Below are 27,175 nucleotides of genomic sequence, written 5' to 3'. Positions count from 1 at the left end.
ACGGTAGTACCTTTATTTCAGCTACTCTTTTAAAAATAGGTCAGGAGTTCTTTTTTTTATACATAGAAAAAACCACAGTTTACCCAATAATGCAGTTTTAAAACCATTGTTTCTAATGGCAGCCAAACACCTCGTTGTAATTAAAACCATGGTAATCCAAAAAACTGTCGTATTCTTAGAATACTTCAAAAATACCAAGCTATAAAACGGGGCCTAAAGCATCGACCACTTGCATGGTGGTAGGAGCAAGCGGCAATGTGTAAGTCTCTTAAGTTGCGATACATATCCTGAAGCCGTGCTCCATGGTCAGCATTGCATCGTCATACGCCCATCTTCGTTACAACCAATACATGCACCTCAAACAACATGTTGGTGTTTTTAACTGATAAAATAGATAGTGATACAAATTTATCTGCGTGCAAATTGTACCAACGACTTGTATGAAAAAATGCAATGTTTCATTAAGATCACTATCTGAAGATGGGCGTATGACTACTTTACAAGAACAAAAACGGAATCCAGAAAAAAAAACTGTAATACTTGAATGAGCTAGTCCATAGAGTTAATCTGAATTTGACATAGACAGTCAATAATGTTGAACACTAAAGCTTCTATACAATTTTGTGAGCATGTTGAACACAACATACTATATTCTGACAATCGATAGACCATCAAAGTAAACAATTCAAGATTTGCATGGGTACAAACATAGATAAAATAAACCTCCACACTCATTATGGCTTAGTTGAACTCTACATATTCGGTTGTAGCAGAGGTGTTCATTCCTGTTCCCCATAGACCATGGTGCAACCACAACAAAGGCCATCAACTGAAAGTGGAAAATTAGCACCAAATCACATCCTCTCATTTCCAATTTGATGTGGGTCATATTTCACCAAAACTTTATATTGTTTGATTATCTATTGGTCAAACATTAGAAAAGATCTCAAATTTCATGGGTGCCATATACAAATCAAGATAGGGAATAATATTGTAACATCTTGCATGTGCTTTGAGAGCAGCTGCAATTTCTGTGCCCACATCGCGTCTCTTGGGCATTCTACAAAAGATGACAAGAAATTAGTATCTGGAACAATAATAAAGTGTTGAAGCACATTCTCGTGAAAGCAAGAGCATCACAATTCATGCACAAAATGCATCTTTATCTGTTAAAGCAACTAAATAATATGTTTTGAGGACTCATGCAAAAATATCATTCTTACACTGGAAAAGAAATGTCCAACATATCTGCCACTATTTTTTCCTAAAGATACCACTACCGATTGTGAAGTTTAATATCAATAGACAAATACTTATTTCAAACTGATAGACGATTTTGCCTGCAGCTTTTTAGACAAGGAAATGGTAGCTGAACTGCCACACCCTTTCCTCTGGAAGGAAATGCCCTATGCAGAACCAACATATGTATTATATAATTTATATTCAATCAGTATAGTGTAGCAGGCAGCAACTAAGCAAACATGAAAATTTGAAAACAAATAACCTGACAGAGGCTGACACTCAAAAGCAAGTATGTTGCTAATAACAGAGAGCCATTATCAATAAATTAAAGCAAAGCTATAGTGCAGCAAAGGTGTTTGTAAAGTAAAGTGACCATGTTGTTTTTAGGAAGCAATGGATAAAACATGAAAGAATGATGCTTTTTAGCACAAGAATTAACCAAAATCACTTTTTGTAGTACTTTACTTGGCAGCTGATAGAACACGACAAAAGAAATGGTAACTGTCAGAGTGCCAAATTTCGGCCGCACCAGAATGTGTCACCACAACACTGATTATATTCGTCCAACACCAAGGTTTCCACACATACAAAAAAACACAATTTACTGGTTATGTACACATGTAGAGCCATAATTTTGAACTAAGGTTAAAAGGTGTAAAAACTAATTCAATCATTATTATGCGACATGAACAATAAATGCATATATGCATCCATGATGGAGAAACCAAAGGGAGGATCAAAGTAGTTTTTATCCACACTTGATAGTATAGTACATAAAAAATATAGCCCTGTATCTATTCATAAGCAATATGACAAAGAACATTTCAAATAATTACATTCAAAAGACTGGAGGTGGCGACAAGGCACCTATTATGCAATCAACTATAAGAAACAAATATTCTTATCAAACAACAAAAGGTTTTAGCTACCAAGGATTACACTCACAATAAGAAATCCTTCTAACTTTCTAACAAGGGAGTACATAATTATAATAGCCAATGAAACATAGAGATGCTGACTTGCAATTCAAAAATATAAACACCAGTACACCATGGCTGCTCCAGATGTTCAGTTATGTTCGAAAAGCATGACACGTGTTCAAATGGTTACTGGAAAAAGGATCTCACCTTGTTCCAACAGAACATGTAGTGATCCATAAACATACTAAATTTTCTCAAAATTCATTGGTTCAGCATCATGGCTCCATAGGATAATCATGCAAAAAAATACTTAAATAGACTTAGCAGCAAACCTGCTATGCACAAACAAGATCAAATGGTTAATAAACCTGCTATTCATCCTGAAGCTAGTTTGGTAAGAAAGAACATTTAGCAAAGTAAGACGAAGATTTTCTAAGCTTGTGGCAAGCATGCAATGTGCAGCACTGGAAAAATCATTAATAGTCTTTTGGGGAACAGTAGAAGTGAGCACTCATCAGCTATTCCAAAAAAACATTGCTTCATCAGAATTCCCTAATCAACAAATGCAAAATAAGCACCACCTGTTCATCGCCTCTGTGACACAAGTCTCTTGAATTGAAACATAATAAGAAAATCTCTGTAGCACAGACATAAGTTTAGACATAAATCTTGCTCGGTGGGGAATACATGAACTATCCATTTTGTTGCAAAACAAAATAACTGACATGACAACATACATATCTTGCATCTCTTCATTTCATCCAAGAAATTGGCGGCAGTAATCCACTCCTTCCAATCGAAGAAAAATGCAAAGGAAAAAGAAGAAGAGGCAGTATGTACCTTTGCCACTGGCTAGGAGAATCTCAGCATAGGAACAAGGGAAGTTTGAGATATAATCCAGCTGGAGCAGTAAAGGGAAAACCAATTTGTAGCCTAGCACTACATAGTATAAAGAGGATGCACTGATCATGTGAACTGAAAAGGGGGAAGAACATGACCAGTAAAGTTTCCCTTCAGATGTACAATGACCATCTACACTAATCTTTATTTCATAGATGCATAATCGAGAGAAGAGGACATTTTCCTATTTCATTAATCACATCTCATGTACTCCCTCTGTAAATTAATATAAGAGCATTTAGATCACTACTTTAGTAATCTAAACGCTCTTATATTAGTTTACGGAGGGAGTATTTATTTAATTTTTGCTTATCCCCAACTGAGTTGATATTATCATTCTCATGCTTCATGACAAAATGGCCCATAATTCTTTCTTGAACACCATGTAACATCAAGCAGGACATTGGAAACTAATAACATTTTAGATAAAATATTTTTAGGCTGGAAACTTGGTTGTGCAATGTAGAAAGAGCCTAACTTTAGATACACTACCTGTACATTAATATTTTTTTAGAAGATGAACTAATAGTTTAAAAATGTACTGACTAATTACATACCTCTACCTACGGAGCTGCTTTGCATCTCCACAAAATCAAGAGATCCATGTCTTTAGCTAAACATTAATATACATAAAGGGCATAAACTTTCCCAGCCAAGCTTCGGCGGCGCGAACAATGGCGAAAATATACCACCCAATGCATGCTCCTGGCATAACTTCCAATGAAGATACTATCAATCAATTGTTCCAACAAAGCAGACCAATTGGCTTGGTGCAAAAATGCCCCAGCAAAAACATTTTCATACACGTTCAGTGTGGATCACTACACTAATCAAAGAAAAGCAATGAGAATAGAGGAAGTGGCAACATGCAAGCTGAAGCAGACCATGTAGTTTGGGGAGGGGCACAGAGGCAGGCGTCCTTTAGCCTACCGCACAGCATTGGTGACCTTCATTTTGCTGCTCAGGGAGAAGACAATGCTATCTAACTGAATCTGAAAAGTGACCAAATTGGAGTACATTCAGAACCCATCAAAACGAACCAAGTTGGACCATATGCATTTTGGACAAGCAAGCACACAAATTCTTGAGAATTACCTTGGAGGCTTGGACAGTAGAAGATGCTGCACCTAGGGAAATTTGTGTATATATCTCTTCTATATTGATCGCCCTCTGCTGAACAAATTAGAATCCAAAACAAATAATTCTTAGGCACTGATATTAATGACATGTTTGTTTCGCAAGTGTATACTAAAATTCGAAGAGCACAAAGGTAATATGTTATACTCCCTCCGATAAAAAAGTGTACTTGGATCCATGATGCAGCACCCCTCCCCTTCTCCTCCATCCTCTCTCGTCAGCCGCCGCCGCTGTTCACCTCCATCGTCTCTGTCCGACGCCGAGGAGCTGCTCACCCCACAGCCTCTTCTCCACCCGCGACCAACGGTTGAGGAGGTGGGGTCTTCTCGCTGGGGTGGACGAGCAGGGCAGGTCCGGTAGGACGGTGTGGGGGGAGGGGAGCAGCTCGGCCGGCCTGCTGGGATGGAGAAGCGAGGCCGACCTCGCAACCGGTGCTCGCTCGGCTGGTGTATGGGGCTCCTCCTGGCGACTTGTTGACGCCATGCTCCACATCGGCTTCCTGCACGAAGGGTTGCCAATGGGCGTCCCCTGGTTCGCGGTGGCGGCGGACCCTGACCTCTTGCGCGGCACCCCGGCAACGGTATGACGCCGCAGGCGGAGGCTTCAAGTGGCCGCCAGATCCATATCATGGCTCCTCCTCCTTCATAGCCCATCCATGGTCACGTGAGTGCCATGCTAATTGCAGGCTTAACCGACGGGGCTCCTTGCGCGGTGGCCGGAGGAACAAGCTCGGCGGGGATTGGGAGAAAGAGACCGGGTTTGTGCGGGGACTGGGGACTGACAGCACGCAGAGTGGGACAAGGGTATGGGACGCACGTCGCGCATGGCGTGACACCATTTTATCTCTCGCTGGATGACCCAACCAATGGGCGTGTGGGACCAACAGCCAAAGAGGCCCACCCGTCATAGTGCGTGGGGCGGGTGTGTCTCTGTCAGTCCATCCCCTCACTCCCCTCTAGCCAATCCCAGATGGGACACAACGAACGGATCCTCACCCGAAAGAAAACAACCCACACGATAGACTTGTGGGACCAGTATTCAATGCGGACCACCTGTCATTATGCATAAAGATAGCGGCAGCTGTGCAAACGTTAGGCCATATGTTCCCACCAAGCGTTGACACTGCACCCACGACGCACGGCGCGCGTGGAGAGCCTGTTCGCATGCAGCCAACGGCTCACCCAGGCAATAGCGTTGCTTAGCGAACCCACCAGTCATAGGCCATAGAAATTAACAACAAAGTGAAAACTGCAGTAAGAAACCAACGGCTGTGGCTTGTCAGTTGACCCAAAACCACCCGATCGGACGACCAGGAAGAGCCCAAATCGGGGGAGCATCGTGTGAGTGGGTAGCCCACCCACCTTATATGTTATAATGCAACCTTCATCCATGTTAAAAATGTTTAGAATTGTTGTTTGCATTTATTTGCATAAATGCCATGCTAAAATGGTTTCTTTCATAACTAAATAACCGTAGCTCGGAATTAAATGTTCTTTATATGTAAATGGGGCAGAAAAATGCATAGATTAACTTGGTGCACTTTATTTTTCTGTTTAACAACTTTAAAATATGGTTTAGGATAGAACAGTACCAATTTTTAAAATATGCATATGGGGATTTTCCGGTTTTGCTGTTCGTTGTTCCGGCCCCATTTAAACTTGCTTAGATAGGTAGTTTTATTATGCTTCACCTCTTGCCATGTTAACAACTTTTAACCTTGTCATGCATTATACTTGGTTGTGCATCATGCCTTGTTTATGTATTGTGTGTTTACCGTGTGGTTTGCTTCTTTCCGGTTATGCTTCTTCTCGATAGTTCCTGTTTCGTTGCGACCGTGAGGATTCGTTCGACTACGCTTGGTTCGTCTTCGCCCGTTTGTCTTCTTCATGGACGCGTTCTTCTTGCTAGCGGGATTTCAGCAAGATGACCGTTACCCTGGATCTCACTGCTATCATTGCTATGCTAGTTGTTTCGATGCTATCGCTATGTCGCGCTTCCTACCACTTGTTTATCAAGCCTCCCAAATTGCCATGTCAGCCTCTAACCTTTTTCACCCTTCCTAGCCAACCGTTGTTTGGCTATGTTACTGCTTTGCTCAACCCCTCTCATAGCGTTGTTAGTTGCTGGTGAAGTTGAAGATTGCTCCATGTTGGAACAGGACTATGTTGGGATAACACAATATCTCTTATTTAATTAATGCATCTATATACTTGGTAAAGGGTGGAAGGCTCGGCCTTATGTGTCAGGACCCCGACTCGATGTCACATCGATCTAGCTGGTAACACCTCATATCACTTTGCGGCCTCACGCACGGTATCCCCACGGGTGTCGTCTTACCTTTTCCCGGGACCGTTTGCGCCTTTTGGCTCACGTATATGATAGTGTCGCTAGCATCCATATGATAAAGAGCCCGGGCTGACATGACTAGTCGCAAACCCAAAGTGGCACAGACTTACAGGGACAGGCATCCATGACCCAGCTTCGAACGTGTCGGTCATCAGCAAGTGGGTCCGGGCTGTAGCACTGGGCTAGCAGGACTCCGGTAAACCGGGCTGTAGCGGGCTAACAGGACTCCGGTACTCAAAGCGTGACATTTCCCCGAAGGGACAGACACAGGAATGAAGAAGGACACATGCTGGCCAGCCTAAGTGTTCCAGAGCAGTAGCAAGCTACCATGGCTCAGCGGTAACACTAGGAGACATTTCCCGGTAAGAGAGGCTACTAAAGATAAACAACTAGATAGTCAGATCCCACACATACCAAGCATTTCAATCATACACACAATATGCTCGATATGTGCAAATACAACGAAGCATCACAACATGACTCTACGACACAAGTACTTTATTTAAGGCTCAGTGAGCCATACATAACATACACAAAGGTACGGGTCTCACGACCCAACATACAAGTCATACATTCATACAAACCAGCAGCGGAAGTAACTTGTCTGAGTACAGACAACTAGTAAAATAAAAGAGGCTTGGAAAGCCTAGCTATACTACGTGGTCCTTCACAAGCTCAGGGTCACCACCTGGGTCTTTAGCCTACTCGTTGATGTCAACGTCTACATAGAACCCATCAGAAGGGGTTGCAGCGTCTTCTGTAAAAAATGTAGATTATAGCAACATGAGTACAAAGGTACTCAGCAAGACTTACATCAGATCCTACATACATGCATAGTATCAAGAAGGGTTGGTGGAGTTATTGCAGCAAGCCAGCTCTGACTCTTGGCTAGGCTATCCTACGATACTCCAACTTGAAATGGTTTTGCGCACACGAGTCCACTACTCACCACTTCAATACACTACCGAGGATCCACCTCCGTCTTCCTACGGAAGAGCCATCCTCGGCACTCACACTTATCTTGAGGCTTTTAACAGTTTCCATTTACTTGTCTATGAACTGTATAGGCAACCAAGTAGTCCTTTACCGCGGACGCGGCTATTCGAATAGATTATGATAACCTTGCAGGGGTGTACTTCTTCATACATGTTTCCACCACTTAGCGTCTGCACACGACATGTGCTCGGCAGACTTCAAGCGAAAGCCGACGTGGGTGTAGACCACGACCTACCTAAACACTTAAGCCTCTAGTCCAGGTTTATCGCCTATTCAGGTTCCATCCGCAGGGAGTCCGGCCGAGGTTTCCCATACGGCCCCGAACGATGTGAACAGGGTTCCCGAGATACCTAACGGGTATTCGGTACACCGTGCCACGTACCTACCGCATCATAGCCCACCCCTACGGTCAGCGCTGTCCACGGCCTCCAGTAGGCTACAAACACCAGAAACTACTTGCAACTCCTGGACAGAGAGCTAGGGTGAATAAGAAGTCGAGCGGGGTCATATTTCAGGGCCCAATGCATGGTAGTAGCTGTATCTTAAATCACACATACAGATCTCAGTGCTTAAGGTCGGCTTCAATGAAACAACCCACCATGTACTCCTACATGGCCTTTCATCGATACCTTTACCAAATCGTGTTCACCACACCACTCTCATTACCGACATAATCATTTCACTCCAGCCCATCACCCAGATGAACCAGACCTGACACGACTCTAAGCATAGCAGGCATAGCAAGGTAGGAACAACACATACATATGGCTCAAGCAACTCCTACACATGCTAGTGGGTTTCATCTAGTTACTGTGGCAATGACAGGTCATGCAGAGGAAATGGGTTCAACTATCGTAGCACACAGCAGTTTGAAACGCGTTGTCTTAATGCAGTAAAAGAGAGCAGGAGCGAGAACATGGGATTGTATCGATATGATCAAATGGTTGGTTGCTTGCCTGATGGTTCGATGCACTGATACGGTTCTTCGTTAGGGTAATCAGGGTACTCTTCGGGGACAGAACCTGCCGCAGAGAGCACCGATACACAACATCACCAACAATGTGCAACAATATGATGCATGCATGAAACATGGCAATATGAGTGTATTGGGCTAATGCAACTAAAACCAGAAGGGTTTGAACAAATTTGAATCAAGGATTCAAATTTCAAATTCAAATATGGCCTTTTAAAGTGCTTTTCCTTGTTCTGCTTAAAACATCAATTTAACTTGTTTGATCATGCATGAAAATAGAACAGATGGATAGATTGGATTTTTCTGATCATTTTTCATATATAATTTGTCCAATTTGGAGTTACAGAATAAAAGTTATGAATTTTTGAAGTTTAAATAATATTCTGGAATTTCCTGATTTAAATTAAATCCAGAAAATCAATTACTGCGTCAGCCTGACGTCAGTGTGACGTCAGCAGGTCAACGGAACTGGTCCAGGTCAAACCTGACAGTGGGTCCCGCATGTCAGGGTGATTATTTTAATTAAAACTTAATTAAAACTAATCCTGTTTAATTAACAGGGCTGGGCCCCACCTGTCATTGACTCAGGGGAGTCAACCAGGGCCCACCCGTGGTCAAACCCGGTCGGCTGCACCGGCGTTTAGCCGCCGGCGAGCCCGACGCGGCGGCGGAAGTGGTTTTGGCCATTTCGGCCACCAAATGGGCCGCGGAGACCACCGGAGTGGAGCTGAGGACAAACCGCAGCTCTTGGCGGAGTCCGTTGGGGTCGGGGTGGCCGGAGTTGGCGCCGGCGACGACCTTGGCGGCCACCGGGGTTCGGTCGGAGGTGAACTTGGCGCTAGAGGGTTCGGTGAGGCTCGTGGAGTAGCTAGCTAGGTGCTGCGGGACTTGGTGAGTAAGATGGACACCATCTTGTGGCCGGAGGATGACCGGGAGCACGTCGGCGACGAGCTCCACGGCGGTGGGTGCGGTTGAGCTCCGGGAGGTTGCTACACGGCTCGGGAGCAAGAACGGAAGGGAGGGGAAGATGGCTAAGCTCACAGTGAGTGCGACGGAGTTCTTGGTGCGGCCGAAGATGGACCGGAGCGACGACGGCGTTGAAGGGGATCTCCGGCGACGGTGAGCTCGGGCGAGGTCGGTGCGGTGGTCTCGGGCGTTGCGAGCGCTCGGGGCTCGGCTGCTCGATGAAGTGGACAGCGGCGGAGCTCCTGGACACGGTGAGACGGCGTGGGGTGGTCGGAGGGCGTGGCTACGGCGAGGGGGTGGCGGCGATGGCGTCGGCCATGGCTGGGGCGTGCGAGGGGGAGGAGCTGGAGAGGAGAGGGGGTGTCTGGGGGGTTCGGGGGAGAGAGGGAGGCCGATCCTCGACGTCACCTGGCGAGGGGAGCGGCGAGGCGGCGAGCAGGTGCGTGGCGCACGCCGCGGTCGCCGTCGGGCACCTGCCTGCCTGCCTGGCCGGCAAGCAGCTCGCTGGAGCGGTGCTGGGCTGGGCCGGCAGGTGGGCCGGGGCAGGCGCCAGGTAAGTTTTTTTCATTTTCTTCTATTTTCTGTTTTTCTAATACTTCTGCAACTTTGTTGGATTAAATAAAATACCTAGGCAATTTCAAAAATCACCAAATCACTCCTGGTCCATAGCTGGATTATTTCCAACATGAAACATTTTAGTTTGGAGGTATTTGAGCATTTAAATATTTTATATAATTTTAAATGCCCAAATTCAAATATTTATGAATTAATTCAAAAACCCTAAGATGGCCTAGGAAAATGTGCACCACTTTTGGCAGAGGTTCTGAACCAAGACAAAAATGATGGACATTTTAGAGGGCATTTCAGGTTCATTGAAAATTATTTTAGTAAACCCTAGTTGGTTTCAGAGGGGACTGGGGGTTCTGTCATCCCCATTTCAAGTTTCTGATGAAAGAATAAACATGATGCAACACTCTAATGCATGACTAGCTAGGTTGTGACAACTCACCCCCACTCAAAAGAATCTCGTCCCGAGATTTGGGTTCCTCCGAGAAGAAGGCGGGATATTCAAGTCAAAGACGATCCTCCCTTTCCCAAGTTGCTTCATCCTCAGAATGGTGCGACCATTGAACCTTGAGAAACTTGATGTTCTGGCGTCGAGTGGTACGCTCGGCCTGATCGAGGATACGAATGGGGTACTCTCGATATGTAAGATTATCCTGGAGATCAAGCGTTTCGTGGTCCACTTCACGGATAGGATCCGAGAAGCAACGCCTGAGTTGGGAAACGTGGAAGACATCGTGGACTCTGGACAGATGCGGAGGTAGTTCCAACTGGTAGGCAACTTCTCCTCGTTTGGCGAGAATGCGAAAAGGTCCAATGTAATGAGGAGCCAATTTGCCTTTGATACCGAAACGATGGGTTCCCTTCAGAGGGGTGACCCGAAGATAAGCCTTCTCGTCAACCTCGAAAGTCATAGCCTTATGTTTTCGGTCATATTGACTCTTTTGACGGGATTGGGCTGTTTTCAACTTTTCACGAACGATACGAACTTGTTCCTCTGCTTCCTGAATCATATCCGGGCCAAAGAATTGTCTTTCCCCGGTCTCTGACCAGTTAAGGGGTGTTCGACACCGTCGTCTATAGAGAACTTCAAAAGGGGCTTTACCTAAGCTAGATTGATAGCTGTTGTTGTAAGCGAATTCGGCAAATGGAAGGCACTTCTCCCAGTCCATTCCGAATGAGATAACAGAGGCTCGAAGCATGTCTTCTAGAATTTTGTTGACGCGTTCCACTTGACCACTCGACTGAGGGTGGAAAGCGGTGCTAAAGGAGAGACGGGTTCCCATAGCATTTTGGAAACTTTCCCAAAATCGAGAGGTGAAAAGACTTCCTCGATCCGAGTTAATTTCCAAAGGAACACCATGGAGAGACACTATTCGAGAGATGTACAAATCTGCCAGCTGACTAGCGGTTATACTCTCACGAACAGGTAGGAAATGGGCTACTTTGGAAAGACGATCGACCACGACGAAAATAGCATTATTCCCTCTCTTGGTCCTGGGAAAACCGGTAATGAAATCCATACCAATTTTATCCCATTTCCATTCAGGAATAGCTAGGGGTTGAAGGGTGCCAGCAGGCCGTTGATGCTCTGCTTTTACACGACGACAGACGTCGCAATTAGCAATATACTGAGCAATTTCTCTCTTCATCCTAGTCCACCAGAACCTCTGGCGTAGGTCCTGATACATCTTAGTACTACCGGGATGAATAGTGAGAGGAGATTCATGAGCCTCCTTAAGGATCAACTGCCGTACATGCTGGTTCTTGGGAACCACTAGACGGTTCTCAAAGTACACAACACCATGATCATTTGTGGAGAAACAACTAGCACCTCCGCTAGCAATGTTCTCCTTGATCTTAGCTATTCCCTTATCTCGCTTCTGGGCAGCAATGATTTGATCCGTAAGAGTAGGTTTCGCCACCAAGGTGGAGAGAAATCCTTGAGGAACAATGTGAAGGTTAAGCTTCCGAAATTCCTCATGGAGAAGCGGTTGACTTTGTTGTAACATCAGGTTGTTACAATAAGATTTACGACTTAGCGCATCAGCCATGACGTTGGCTTTCCCTGGGGTGTAGGTTATTCCTAAGTCGAAGTCTGTGATCAATTCAACCCAACGTCTTTGCCTGAGATTCAGATCCGGTTGGGTGAAAATATACTTCAGACTTTGGTGATCAGTGAATATTTCGCAACGATTACCGAGGAGGTAATGTCGCTAGGTCTTAAGTGCATAGACTACGGCTGCAAGCTCTAGATCATGAGTGGGATAATTCTCCTCATGTGGGTGCAATTGCCGTGAAGCGTAGGCAATTACGTGTCGATCTTGCATGAGAATGCAACCTAGTCCTTGTCGCGAGGCGTCGCAGTAGATAGCAAAGTCCTTAGAAAAGTCTGGCGGTACCAGCACGGGAGCAGAAGTCAGGCGTCTTTTCAGTTCCTGAAAGCTGTGCTCACATTGTGGAGTCCATTCGAACTTCTTATCTTTCTTGAGGAGTTCGGTTAGAGGTTTAGCAACTTTGGAGAAGTTTTCGACAAAGCGACGGCAATAGCTCGCTAAGCCTAGAAAACTCCGAACTTGCTTGACCGATTCAGGTGGAGTCCAATTAAGGACGGCTTGAACTCGCTCAGGGTTAACAGCAATACCTTTACCAGATATTACATGACCCAGATAGGTCACTTCTGACAACCAGAATTCACATTTAGAAAATTTGGCATAAAGGCGATGCTCTCGAAGTTTCTGCAACATTAGCCTTAGATGTTCGGCATGTTCTTCCTCGTTCTTGGAGTAGATGAGTATATCATCGAGGTAAACCACGACGAATTTATCCAAATACTCCATGAAGATTGAGTTCATTAACCGAGAAAAAGTGGCTGGAGCGTTGGTTAATCCGAAGGACATGACGGTGTACTCGTATTGGCCATAAGGAGTAACAAAGGCCGTTTTAGGAATGTCCCCGTTTCTGATTTTGATTTGATGGTAGCCCAACCTCAAATCCATCTTGGAGAAGACTGAGGATCCAGCGAGCTGATCATACAGGTCGTTGATCCTGGGAAGTGGATATTTGTTCTTGATTGTGACCAAATTAACAGGTCGGTAATCTACAACCATCCGGTCCGTACCATCCTTCTTCTTGACGAATAGGACGGGGCAAGCCCACGGAGATGAGCTAGGTCGGATGAAACCCTTTTTCAAGGACTCATCGAGTTGTTTCTTAAGCTCGGCTAGTTCTAGGGGTGCCATCTTATAAGGTCTTCTAGCAATCGGAACGGTTCCTGGAATGAGGTCTATTACAAACTCAACATCCCTGTCAGGTGGAACACCTGGCAATTCCTCTGGAAAGACATCCGGGAAGTCACGGACTACCGGAACGTCCTCAAGGTCTGGTAAAGGGCTGGCGTTAAGAGAATATAATTGTTGCTTGGCTATTCGGGTCAAGACATTGACTATCTTCCCCGAAGGATGGGTGAGTTGAACAGTCCTAGAGAAGCAATCAATTTTGGCTTGATGAGCTGACATCCAGTCCATACCCAAAATGATATTAATATCTGAAGATTTAAGGGCTATCAAAGACGCGAGGAAAACAAGTCTGTCGACTTGGATTTCATTTCCATGGCTTACTCTAGAAGTTTGCCATTTGGATCCCGGAGTTTGAATTACCATAGAGGTTGGCATATCACCGAATGCGACGTTATGCAAGCGAGCATAGTTTTCAGATATAAAAGAATGAGAGGCTCCTGTATCGAAAAGGACAGATGCCGGGTGGCAGTTAACAAGAAGCGTACCGAGAACGACGTTGGGATCCTCTCGAGCTTCTTCGGCAGAGATACAGTTGACATGGCCACGTGAAGCGGTGACCGGCTTGGCGTGGAATATTTTTCCTGTCGGCTTGCCACGGCCAACAGCTTTAGCAGATTGATTGGGGTTGGTCTGGGGACACTCACGCATATAGTGACCAGATTCCCCACACTTGAAACAAGTCACGGAACTGGTACGTGGAGGAGCATTGTTAGTTGGACCCCCATAGGGCTTGGCTGGAGCAGACTGTTGAACGGGGCGAGGCGCCTGGAAGGATGGCCTCGGTGTAAACCTGGGTGGCAGGGCGGTGTTGGGTACCCACACGCGGCGCTTCTGAGGACCAGCACCGGATGAGGAACCCATGTCACGGCCATGCTTGCGTGTTGCGTCATAGTCAGTCTGACCAGTTTCAGCACTGATGGCTTTGTTGACAAGTTTCGAAAAAGATGTGCACTCATGCAGACGGAGGTCGCGGCGAAGCTCAGGACTAAGGCCCTTACGGAACCTTGCTTGCTTCTTGGCATCGGTAGACACTTCCTCAGTTGCATATCGTGCGAGATTACCAAACTCCCTGCTGTAAGCATCCACAGAAAGTCGGCCTTGGATGAAACTGCAAAATTCTTCACGTTTACGGTCCATGAGACCCTCCGGAATGTGATGTTCACGGAAAGCCTCGCTGAATTCAGCCCAAGTAGTGACATGGCCCGCTGGGCGCATAGCTCCATAATTCTCCCACCATAGACTGGCGGGGCCTTCAAGATGATATGCAGCAAAGGTGACCTTGTCAGCCTCCGCTACCAGCGCGGAACGCAGTTTGTGAGAGATACTGCGAAGCCAGTCATCAGCGTCGAGAGGCTCGACGGAGTGGTGGAACGTGGGTGGATGCAATTTGATAAAATCACTGAGTGACACCACGTTAGCCCTCTGATGGTGTGCTGTATTCTGTTCAATACGCTCCAACAAACGGTTTGTCTCCCGCTTGTTTCTCTCAGCTTCCATCATCACCTCGGCTAGTGAAGGAGGATGAGGCAGATTTACATCCCTGGCTTCACTGCCTTCGGCCTGCTCTTGAGAAGCAGGGTTAGCGCGCGTGTTGACCATCCTAGGTAAACAAGACAATGATTTAGTCAGGATGGTAAAATTCCAACATAGGATTCATAATGTAAGAAATAACTCGGAATGCAAGATGATCATCCGTATGACATGGTAGATACAGAAACTGCTTCTTTTATTCCATCGTCATACACACCATACAGGGTTTAGTACAAGACCAAACAAAGTACTATTACGGTGAAAAGAGGATTACATCTCATCGGAGGCATTCCAAGCTCCTATACATTATTTTTCTACACCTCCGGAAGGAGTACAAACTAGGTCATATCCCACGAGTCACGCAGGACGATAGACGACACAGCTAGTGCGAACTAGTGATACTACCACTAACTCAGACCGATCCGTAGTAGTCCTCGTAGAAGTCACCTCCATAGCCTGGGAGCTCAACATGATCATCTGGAAACAGACGGTCTCGCGGAGCTTGTGGACCATAGGGGCTAGGATGAGGCCTTGGACCAACAAACGGTGGCCTGCGGGGATCGCGAGGTGGGGTGATGCCTCCTACATCACGCCAAACCATCACGTCTGGCAGAGCAGATCTCACAGGATAGAGATCGCGCATATCTGAGAATCCAGCTTGCACCGCCGGTGCGAACCGAGTCAAAGTGGCCCAGTGGTCAGCACGGGTGTTGAAGAGCTCTAGCCTTAAGGCCCGATTTTCACGGTCCTTATCCTCGAGCATCTCAGCAGTGGTGCGAGTCCGTGAATCCTCCTGAGTGGGGTCAGCATAGATAGCCTGGAGATACCCTTGTGCTCCCGGAAGTGATCCTGGCATATACCGGAAATCAGAGTCGCGAAATATACCAGATCTGACTCGCATAATGGTCATCATAGAGTAGGCGGCGTCCTGCACAGCCATCTCAATAGTAACCCCGAGTCCATAAGAGCAGTGAAGAGGCTCGGTGGATCCAGGATAAGATGGAAATATCCTGACAGTGCAGAGATACTGGCTTTGATTAAAGTCTCGGAATTGCTCTTCGACCGTGTACTCAGGATACCAGCGGTATCCAGCCTCAGTCATTACCTTGACCAACTTAGCAGTATGGCCGGGTACATCTAGGCATCGAGTCAGGCGAACCACTTGATTAAGGTCGCGAGTGGCCATCTGAAAGCACAATCATAATGCAAAGGCATTAGAATTTCCAGCGAAATTTCGGCAGCATAACAGCTGTAAATGCTCAAGAAGGATTTTGAGACATTTGACAAAGGATTTCATACACACTCAACATCATCATATCAAAGTTCTGGATCCATTCTAACAACATAATGTGGTAGTAGAACTGAACTAGGCTTGTATCCATCAAACTTATAAGGTACTACTGATTAGTAACTCGTGATCCTGATAGAGAGAACAGATCCTAATTCCTTAACCCCCGGTGGAAGAATGGACTGACTCAGATCAGAAAGTCATAAGGTATAAGGAGTAAAAAGAGCCTTACGTTCCAACCCACAAACAATTCCCCTACATATAACTAAAGAATTTCTAGACTCAACATCGACCAGTTTGGCTTGGAGAACCTACAGGCAGTCCGGCTCTGATGCCAACGCTGTCAGGACCCCGACTCGATGTCACATCGATCTAGCTGGTAACACCTCATATCACTTTGCGGCCTCACGCACGGTATCCCCACGGGTGTCGTCTTACCTTTTCCCGGGACCGTTTGCGCCTTTTGGCTCACGTATATGATAGTGTCGCTAGCATCCATATGATAAAGAGCCCGGGCTGACATGACTAGTCGCAAACCCAAAGTGGCACAGACTTACAGGGACAGGCATCCATGACCCAGCTTCGAACGTATCGGTCATCAGCAAGTGGGTCCGGGCTGTAGCACTGGGCTAGCAGGACTCCGGTAAACCGGGCTGTAGCGGGCTAACAGGACTCCGGTACTCAAAGCGTGACATTTCCCCGAAGGGACAGACACAGGAACGAAGAAGGACACATGCCGGCCAGCCTAAGTGTTCCAGAGCAGTAGCAAGCTACCATGGCTCAGCGGTAACACTAGGAGACATTTCCCGGTAAGAGAGGCTACTAAAGATAAACAACTAGATAGTCAGATCCCACACATACCAAGCATTTCAATCATACACACAATATGCTCGATATGTGCAAATACAACGAAGCATCACAACATGACTCTACGACACAAGTACTTTATTTAAGGCTCAGGGAGCCATACATAACATACACAAAGGTACGGTCTCACGACCCAACATTCAAGTCATACAGTCATACAAACCAGCAGCGGAAGTAACTTGTCTGAGTACAGACAACTAGTAAAATAAAAGAGGCTTGGAAAGCCTAGCTATACTACATGGTCCTTCACAAGCTCAGGGTCACCACCTGGGCCTTTAGCCTACTCGTTGATGTCAACGTCTACATAGAACCCATCAGAAGGGGTTGCAGCGTCTTCTGTAAAAAATGTAAACTATAGCAACATGAGTACAAAGGTACTCAGCAAGACTTACATCAGATCCTACATACATGCATATTATCAAGAAGGGTTGGTGGAGTTATTGCAGCAAGCCAGCTTTGACTCTTGGCTAGACTATCCTACGATACTTCATCTTGAAATGGTTTGCGCACACGAGTCCACTACTCACCACTTCAATACACTACCGAGGATCCGCCTCCGTCTTCCTACGGAAGAGCCATCCTCGGCACTCACACTTATCTTGAGGCTTTTAGTAGTTTCCATTTACTTGTCTATGAACTGTATAGGCAACCAAGTAGTCCTTTACCGCGGACGCGGCTATTCGAATAGATCATGTTAACCCTGCAGGGGTGTACCTCTTCATACACGCTCTCACCACTTACCGTCGTTTACACGACATGTACTCGGCAACCTTCAAGCGGAAGCCCAACGTGGGTGTCGGCCACGACCTACCTAACCACCTAAGCCTCCAGTCCAGGTTTATCGCCTATCCAGGTTCCATCCGCAGGGAGTCCGGCCAAGGTTTCCCATACGGCCCCGAACGATGTGAACAGGGTTCCCGAGATACCTAACGGGTATTCGGTACACCGTGCCACGTACCTACCGCATCACAGCCCACCCCTACGGTCAGCACTGTCCACGGCCTCCAGTAGGCTACAAACACCAGAAACTACTTGCAACTCCTGGACAGAGAACTAGGGTGAATAAGAAGCCGAGAGGGTCCATTGGTTTCGGGCCCAATGCATGGTAGTAGCTGATTCTTAAATCACACATACAGATCTCAGTGCTTAAGGTCGGCTTCAATGAAACAACCCACCATGTACTCCTACATGGCCTCTCATCGATACCTTTACCAAATCGTGTTCACCACACCACTCTCATTACCGACATAAACATTTCACTCTAGCCCATCACCCAGATGAACCAGACCTGACACGACTCTAAGCATAGCAGGCATAGCAAGGTAGGAACAACACATACATATGGCTCAAACAACTCCTACACATGCTAGTGGGTTTCATCTAGTTACTGTGGCAATGACAGGTCATGTAGAGGAAATGGGTTCAACTACCGTAGCACATAGCAGTTTGAAACGCGTTGTCTTAATGCAGTAAAAGAGAGCAGGAGCGAGAACATGGGATTGTATCGACATGATCAAATGGTTGGTTGCTTGCCTGATGGTTCGATGCACTGATACGGTTCTTCGTTAGGGTAATCACGGTACTCTTCGGGGACAGAACCTGCCGCAGAGAGCACCGATTCACAAACATTACCAAACAGTATGCAACAATATGATGCATGCACGAGACATGGCAAAATGAGTGTATTGGGCTAATGCAACTAAAACCAGAAGGGTTTGAACAAATTTGAATCAAGGATTCAAATTTCAAATTCAAATATGGCCTTTTAAAGTGCTTTTCCTTGTTCTGCTTAAAACATCAATTTAACTTGTTTGATCATGCATGAAAATAGTACAGATGGATAGATTGGATTTTTCTGATCATTTTTCATATATAATTTGTCCAATTTGGAGTTACAGAATAAAAGTTATGAATTTTTGAAGTTTAAATAATATTCTGGAATTTCCTGATTTAAATTAAATCCAGAAAATCAATTACTGCGTCAGCCTGACGTCAGTGTGACGTCAGCAGGTCAACGGAACTGGTCCAAGTCAAACCTGACAGTGGGTCCCGCATGTCAGGGTGATTATTTTAATTAAAACTTAATTAAAACTAATCCTGTTTAATTAACAGGGCTGGGCCCCACCTGTCATTGACTCAGGGGAGTCAACCAGGGCCCACCCGTGGTCAAACCCGGTCGGCTGCACCGGCGTTTAGCCGCCGGCGAGCCCGACGCGGCGGCGGAAGTGGTTTTGGCCATTTCGGCCACCAAATGGGCCGCGGAGACCACCGGAGTGGAGCTGAGGACAAACCGCAGCTCTTGGCGGAGTCCGTTGGGGTCGGGGTGGCCGGAGTTGGCGCCGGCGACGACCTTGGCGGCCACCGGGGTTCGGTCGGAGGTGAACTTGGCGCTAGAGGGTTCGGTGAGGCTCGTGGAGTAGCTAGCTAGGTGCTGCGGAACTTGGGGAGTAAGATGGACACCATCTTGTGGCCGGAGGATGACCGGGAGCACGTCGGCGACGAGCTCCACGGCGGTGGGTGCGGTTGAGCTCCGGGAGGTTGCTACACGGCTCGGGAGCAAGAACGGAAGGGAGGGGAAGATGGCTAAGCTCACAGTGAGTGCGACGGAGTTCTTGGTGCGGCCGAAGATGGACCGGAGCGACGACGGCGTTGAAGGGGATCTCCGGCGACGGTGAGCTCGGGCGAGGTCGGTGCGGTGGTCTCGGGCGTTGCGAGCGCTCGGGGCTCGGCTGCTCGATGAAGTGGACAGCGGCGGAGCTCCTGGACACGGTGAGACGGCGTGGGGTGGTCGGAGGGCGTGGCTACGGCGAGGGGGTGGCGGCGATGGCGTCGGCCATGGCTGGGGCGTGCGAGGGGGAGGAGCTGGAGAGGAGAGGGGGTGTCTGGGGGGTTCGGGGGAGAGAGAGAGGCCGATCCTCGACGTCACCTGGCGAGGGGAGCGGCGAGGCGGCGAGCAGGTGCGTGGCGCACGCCGCGGTCGCCGTCGGGCACCTGCCTGCCTGCCTGGCCGGCAAGCAGCTCGCTGGAGCGGTGCTGGGCTGGGCCGGCAGGTGGGCCGGGGCAGGCGCCAGGTAAGTTTTTTTCATTTTCTTCTGTTTTCTGTTTTTCTAATACTTCTGCAACTTTGTTGGATTAAATAAAATACCTAGGCAATTTCAAAAATCACCAAATCACTCCTGGTCCATAGCTGGATTATTTCCAACATGAAACATTTTAGTTTGGAGGTATTTGAGCATTTAAATATTTTATATAATTTTAAATGCCCAAATTCAAATATTTATGAATTAATTCAAAAACCCTAAGATGGCCTAGGAAAATGTGCACCACTTTTGGCAGAGGTTCTGGACCAAGACAAAAATGATGGACATTTTAGAAGGGCATTTCAGGTTCATTGAAAATTATTTTAGTAAACCCTAGTTGGTTTCAGAGGGGACTGGGGGTTCTGTCATCCCCATTTCAAGTTTCTGATGAAAGAATAAACATGATGCAACACTCTAATGCATGACTAGCTAGGTTGTGACATTATGCCTGGTGTTTTTTTTTCACTCTTGTCGCCCTAGTTCCCGTCATACCGGTGTTATGTTCCTTGATTTTGCATTCCTAACACGGTGAGGGGTATGGAACCCTCTTGACAGTTTGCTTTGAATAAAACTCTTCCAGCAAGGCCCAACATTGGTTTTACCATTTGCCTAATAACAACTAAAACTTAAATAGGGGATTTTCACCGGCCCCCTAGTATTTTTAATCAACCCCCCAGGCCAGTGCTCCTCTGAGTGTTGGTCCGAACTAGAGCACTGTGCAGGGCCGCCCCGGGGCAACCTGGGTTATTTTGGCACCTGTACGCGTCGCTCATCCGTGGTGCCCTGAGAACGAGATACGTGCGGATCCTATCGGGATTTGTCGGCACACTGGGAGGTCTTGCTGGTTTTGTTTTACCATTGTTGAAATGTCTTGTGCACCGGGATCCCAAGTCTGATCGGATGTCCCGTGACGGAGGATTGTCTCCGCAGATTATGAGCTTATAATGGGCTAAGTTGGGACACCCCTGCAGGGTTTAAAATTTCGAGAGCCGTGCCCGCGATTATGTGGCAGATGGAAATTTGTTAATGTCCAGTTGTAGAGAACTTGATGTTGGAAATATGCCCTAGAGGCAATAATAAAAGTATTATTATATTTCATTGTTCATGATAATTGTCTTATGTTCATGCTATAACTGTATTATCCGGAAATCGTAATACACGTGTGAACACTTAGACCACAATATGTCCCTAGTGAGCCTCTAGTTGACTAGCTCGTTGTGATCAACAGATAGTCATGGTTTCCTGACTATGGACATTGGATGTCGTTGATAACGGGATCACATCATTAGGAGAATGATGTGATGGACAAGACCCAATCCTAAGCATAGCATAAAAGATCGTGTAGTTCGCTTGCTAGTGCTTTGCCAATGTCAAGTATCTCTTCCTTCGACCATGAGATCGTGTAACTCCCGGATACCGTAGGAGTGCCTTGGGTGTATCAAACGTCATAACGTAACTGGGTGACTATAAAGGTGCATTACAGGTATCTCCGAAAGTATCTGTTGGGTTGACACGGATCGAGACTGGGATTTGTCACTCCGTATGACGGAGAGGTATCTCTGGGCCCACTCGGTAATGCATCATCATAATGAGCTCAAGGTGACCAAGGTGTTGGCCACGGGATCATGCATTACGGTACGAGTAAAGTGACTTGCCGGTAAGGAGACTGAACAAGGTATTGGGATACCGACGATCGAGTCTCGGGCAAGTAATGTACCGACTGACAAAGGGAATTGCATACAGGGTTTGATCGAATCCTCGACATCGTGGTTCAACCGATGAAATCATCGAGGAGCATGTGGGAGCCAACATGGGTATCCAGACCCCGCTGTTGGTTATTGCCCGAGAGTCGTCTCGGTCATGTCTGCGTGTCTCCCGAACCCGTAGGGTCTACACACTTAAGGTTCGGTGACGCTAGGGTTATTAGGAAGACTAGTATGTGACTATCGAATGTTGTTCGGAGTCCCGGATGAGATCCCGGACGTCACGAGGAGTTCCGGAAAGGTCCGGAGGTAAAGATTTATATATGGGAAGTTGTTAAAAGGACACCGGAAAGTTTTGGGGGCGTACCGGTATTGTACCGGGGCCACCGGAAGGGTTCCAGAGGTCCATCGGGAGGGGCCACCCCTCCCGGGGGGCCACTTGGGCTGCGTGGGGAGTTAGCCAGCCCCTGGTGGGCTGGGCGCACCCCCTCCCTTGGGCCCTTGCGCCTAGGGTTGACGGGGGGAACCCTAGAGGGGGCGCCCCCCCTTGCTTGGGGGGCAAGTCCCCCCTCCCCTTGGCCGCCCCCCCCCCTCTAGATGGATCTAGAGGGGCCGGCCCCCTTCTCCCTTCCCCCTATAAATAGAGGGGTGAGGGGAGGGCAGCCGCACCACAAGCCAAGGCGCAGCCCTCCCCTCCCCAACACCTCTCCTCCTCCGTTGTGTGCTCGGCGAAGCCCTGTCGGAGTACTGCTTCTCCACCATCACCACGCCGTCGTGCTGCCGATGGAGCTGTCTTCCTCAACCTCTCCTTCCTCCTTGCTGGATCAAGACGGAGGAGACGTCACCCGTATCGTACGTGTGTTGAACGCGGAGGTGCTGTCCGTTCAGCACTTGGTCATCGGTGATTCGAATCACGTCGAGTACGACTACATCATCACCTTGCAAGCTTCCGCACGCGATCTACAAGTGGTATGTAGATGCAAACTCTCTCCCGTTACTCGTTGCTTAGATGAACTCATAGATGGATCTTGGTGAAACCGTAGGAAAATTTTTAATTTTCTGCAACGTTCCCCAACAGTGGTATCAAAGCTAGGTCTATGCGTAGTTCTCTAATGCACGAGTAGAACACAATTTGTTGTGGGCGTGGATCTTGTCAACTTACTTGCCTCTACTAGTCTTTTCTTGCTTCAGCGGTATTGTGGGATGAAGCGGCCCGGACCAACCTTACACGTACGCTTACGTGAGACCGGTTCCACCGATTGACATGCACTAGTTGCATAAGGTGGCTGGCGGGTGTCTGTCTCTCCCACTTTAGTTGGAGCGGATTCGATGAACAGGGCCCTTATGAAGGGTAAATAGAAGTTGACAAAATCACATTGTGTTGTTTCGTAGGTAAGAAAATGTTCTTGCTAGAACCCAATCGCAGCCACGTAAAAGATGCAACAACAATTAGAGGACGTCTAACTTGTTTTTGCAGCGATTGATCATGTGATGTGATATGGCCAGAAGTTGTGATGAATGATGAATTGTGATGTATGAGATCATGTTCTTGTAATAGGATTCACGACTTGCATGTCGATGAGTATGACAACCGGCAGGAGCCATAGGAGTTGTCTTTATTTTTTGTATGACCTGCGAGTCATTGAAGAACGCCATGTAAACTACTTTACTTTATTGCTAAATGCGTTAGTCATAGAAGTAGAAGTAGTCGTTGGCGTGACAACTTCATGAAGACACGATGATGGAGATCATGGTGTCAAGCCGGTGACAAGATGATCATGGAGCCCCGAAGATGGAGATCAATGGAGCTTTATGATATTGGCCATATCATGTCACAACTATATAATTGCATGTGATGTTTATTATGTTTATGCATCTTGTTTACTTAGGACGACGGTAGTAAATAAGATGATCCCTTACAAAAATTTCAAGAAGTGTTCTCCCCTAACTGTGCACCGTTCTACAGTTCGTCGCTTCTAAGCACCACATGATGATCGGGTGTGATGGATTCTTACGTTCACATACAACGGGTGTAAGACAGTTTTACACAGCGAAAACACTTAGGGTTAACTTGACGAGCCTAGCATGTGCAGGCATGGCCTCGGAACACGGAGACCGAAAGGTCGAACACGAGTCGTATGGAAGATACGATCAACATTAAGATGTTCACCGACGATGACTAGTCCGTCTCACGTGATGATTGGACACGGGCTAGTCGACTCGGATCGTGTAACACTTAGATGACTAGAGGGATGTCTAATCTAAGTGGAAGTTCATAATTTTGATTAGAACTTTATTATCATGAACTTAGTCTAAAACCTTTGCAAATATGTCTTGTAGATCAATGGCCAACGCTAATGTCAACATGAACTTCAACGCGTTCCTAGAGAAAACCAAGCTGAAAGATGATGGCAGCAACTATACAGACTGGGTCCGGAACCTGAGGATCATCCTCATAGCTGCCAGGAAGCAATATGTCCTAGAAGGACCGCTAGGTGACGCTCCCGTCCCAGAGAACCAAGACGTTATGAACGCTTGGCAAGCTCGTGCTGATGATTACTCCCTCGTTCAGTGCGGCATGCTTTACAGCTTAGAACCGGGGCTCCAAAAGCGTTTTGAGCATCACGGAGCATATGAGATGTTCGAAGAGCTGAAACTAGTTTTCCAAGCTCATGCCCGGGTCGAGAGATATGATGTCTCCGACAAGTTCTACAGTTGTAAGATGGAGGAAAACAGTTCTGTCAGTGAGCACATCCTGAAGATGTCTGGGTTGCACAACTGTATGACCCAGCTGAACATTAACCTCCCAGATGAGGCGGTCATTGACAGAATCCTCCAGTCGCTCCCACCAAGCTACAAAAGCTTTGTGATGAACTACAACATGCAGGGGATGGTGAAGACCATTCCTGAAGTGTTCTCGATGCTGAAGTCAGCAGAGGCTGAAATCAAAAAGGAACATCAAGTGTTGATGGTCAATAAGACCACTAAGTTCAAGAAGGGCAAGGGTAAGAAGAACTTCAAGAAGGACGGCAAAGATGTTGTCGCGCCCGGTAAGCCAGTTGCCGGGAAGAAGTCAAAGAATGGACCCAAGCCTGAGACTGAGTGCTTTTATTGCAAGGGGAAGGGTCACTGGAAGCGGAACTGCCCCAAATACTTAGCGGATAAGAAGGTCGGCAACACCAAAGGTATATTTGATATACATGTAATTGATGTGTACCTTACTAGTACTCATAGTAACTCCTGGGTATTTGATACCGGTGCCGTTGCTCATATTTGTAACTCACAGCAGGAGCTGCGGAATAAACGGAGACTGGCGAAGGACGAGGTGACGATGCGCGTCGGGAATGGTTCCAGAGTCGGTGTGATCGCCGTCGGCACGCTGCCTCTACATTTACCCACGGGATTAGTTTTGAACCTTAATAATTGTTATTTAGTGCCATGTTTGAGCATGAACATTGTATCTGGATCTTGTTTAATACGAGATGGCTACTCATTTAAGTCAGAGAATAATGGTTGTTCGATTTATATGAGAGATATGTTTTATGGTCATGCTCCGATGGTCAATGGTTTATTCTTAATGAATCTCGAGCGTAATATTACACATGTTCATAGTGTGGATGCCAAAAGATGTAAAGTTGATAACAATAGTCCCACATACTTGTGGCACTGCCGCCTTGGTCACATTGGTGTCAAGCGCATGAAGAAGCTCCATGCTGATGGACTTTTAGAGTCTCTTGATTATGAATCGGTTGACACATGCGAACCATGCCTCTTAGGCAAAATGACCAAGACTCCGTTCTCCGGAACAATGGAGCGAGCAACCAACTTGTTGGAAATCATACATACCGATGTGTGCGGTCCAATGAGCGTTGAGGCTCGCGGAGGATATCGTTATGTTCTCACTCTCACTGATGACTTGAGTAGATATGGGTATGTCTACTTAATGAAACACAAGTCTGAGACCTTTGAAAAGTTCAAGGAATTTCAGAGTGAGGTAGAGAATCAACGTGACCGAAAGATAAAGTTCCTACGATCAGATCGTGGAGGAGAATATTTAAGTCACGAATTTGGCACACACTTAAGGAAATGTGGAATCGTTTCACAACTCACGCCGCCTGGAACACCTCAGCGAAACGGTGTGTCCGAACGTCGTAATCGCACTCTATTGGATATGGTGCGGTCTATGATGTCTCTTACCGATTTACCACTATCATTTTGGGGATACGCTCTAGAGACAGCTACATTCACTTTAAATAGGGCACCGTCTAAATCCGTTGAGACGACACCGTATGAATTATGGTTTGGGAAGAAACCTAAGCTGTCGTTTCTAAAAGTTTGGGGATGCGATGCTTATGTCAAGAAACTTCAACCTGAAAAGCTCGAACCCAAGTCAGAAAAATGCGTATTCATAGGATACCCTAAGGAAATTGTCGGGTATACCTTCTACTTAAGATCCGAAGGCAAGATCTTTGTTGCCAAGAACGGATGCTTTCTGGAAAAAGAGTTTCTCTCGAAAGAAGTAAGTGGGAGGAAAGTAGAACTCGATGAAGTACTACCTCTCGAACGGGAAAGTGGTGCAGCGCAGGAAACCGTTCCTATGATGCCCACACCAACTGAAGAGGAAAACAATGATGATGATCAAGGTACTTCGGATCAAGTTACTACTGAACTTCGTAGGTCCACAAGGACACATTCCGCACCAGAGTGGTACGGCAACCCTGTCCTGGAAATCATGTTGTTAGACAACGGTGAACCTTCGAACTATGAAGAAGCGATGGCGGGCCCGGATTCCAACAAATGGCTTGAAGCCATGAAATCCGAGATAGAATCCATGTATGAAAACAAAGTATGGACTTTGACAGACTTGCCCGATGATCAGCGAGCGATAGAAAACAAATGGATTTTTAAGAAGACGGACGCGGATGGTAATGTTACCATCTATAAAGCTCGACTTGTCGCTAAGGGTTATCGACAAGTTCAAGGGATTGACTACGACGAGACTTTCTCTCCTGTAGCGAAGCTGAAGTCCGTCCGAATCATGTTAGCAATTGCCGCATACTATGATTATGAGATATGGCAGATGGACGTCAAAACGTCATTCCTTAACGGACATCTTAAGGAAGAGTTGTATATGATGCAGCCGGAAGGTTTTGTCGATCCTAAGAACGCTAACAAAGTATGCAAGCTCCAGCGATCCATTTATGGACTGGTGCAAGCATCTCGGAGTTGGAACCTTCGCTTTGATGAGATGATCAAAGCATTTGGGTTTATGCAGACTTATGGAGAAGCCTGCGTTTACAAGAAAGTGAGTGGGAGCTCTGTAGCATTTCTCCTATTATATGTAGATGACATACTCTTGATGGG

The 27,175-nt window shown here is 46.7% G+C and overlaps 1 long non-coding RNA gene across 7 annotated transcripts; it reads right to left on the bottom strand.

Annotated features, from left to right (window-relative positions):
* Nucleotides 1-521: 521 nt before the first annotated feature.
* On the bottom strand, nucleotides 522-4,997 carry LOC119332557. 7 transcript variants are annotated; one of them, XR_005161023.1, is made up of 5 exons: nucleotides 4,158-4,997; nucleotides 3,620-4,054; nucleotides 3,003-3,101; nucleotides 2,370-2,494; nucleotides 522-1,060 (listed from the first exon to the last, which is right to left on the bottom strand). It is a non-coding gene; the product is annotated as an uncharacterized LOC119332557 (long non-coding RNA). The 7 variants fall into 7 exon arrangements; XR_005161015.1 differs by having other exon boundaries at nucleotides 3,003-4,054; XR_005161014.1 differs by having other exon boundaries at nucleotides 2,370-3,137.
* Between the last annotated feature and the right edge of the window lie 22,178 nt (nucleotides 4,998-27,175).

This window comes from Triticum dicoccoides, chromosome 1B (assembly GCF_002162155.2).
Source record: "Triticum dicoccoides isolate Atlit2015 ecotype Zavitan chromosome 1B, WEW_v2.0, whole genome shotgun sequence".
NCBI classification, from domain to species: Eukaryota; Viridiplantae; Streptophyta; class Magnoliopsida; order Poales; family Poaceae; genus Triticum; species Triticum dicoccoides.
This window is presented reverse-complemented; position numbering and strand designations above follow the sequence as displayed.